Raw genomic sequence first — 507 nt, forward strand, 5'->3', positions numbered from 1 at the left:
AGGGTACCAAAATAAGTATCATAAACACACACACACATCCCAACGCACATACCCATTCCCCAACGTACCAAAATAAATATAAAAAAAACACCCCCAATTTTTTACCTGAGCAAGAAGACTCCCGGCAGATAGCGTAGCATCCCTCGCCTCTGCAGCAGGACCGACGAGCAAGCAGGCAAGCAGGCAAGCAGGCAAGCAGGCTATGTATGCAAGTCCTTCCTTCTCAGCGCCGACGAGTGCGAGTCAGCGAGTCGAAGGGACAAGAGGAGGTCACTCAAATGGTCTTTTTAACTTGCGCGCTTTCCAGTCTGATCCCATGGCCTCCTGGGGGGGGAGAGAGAGAGCAGGGGAAGGATGGTGGTTAGAATGGATAGGGGAAAAGGGTTGGTTATTGGTAGGATTAGAGTCATAATGATAGGCACGGATGAGTTAATTAAGTATGTGTATTGTGAAGAGAGTTGGTTATTGATAGGATTATAGTCATAATGGTAGGCACGGATGAGTTAA

Source organism: Penaeus vannamei, chromosome 29 (assembly GCF_042767895.1).
Source record: "Penaeus vannamei isolate JL-2024 chromosome 29, ASM4276789v1, whole genome shotgun sequence".
Classification (NCBI taxonomy): Eukaryota; Metazoa; Arthropoda; class Malacostraca; order Decapoda; family Penaeidae; genus Penaeus; species Penaeus vannamei.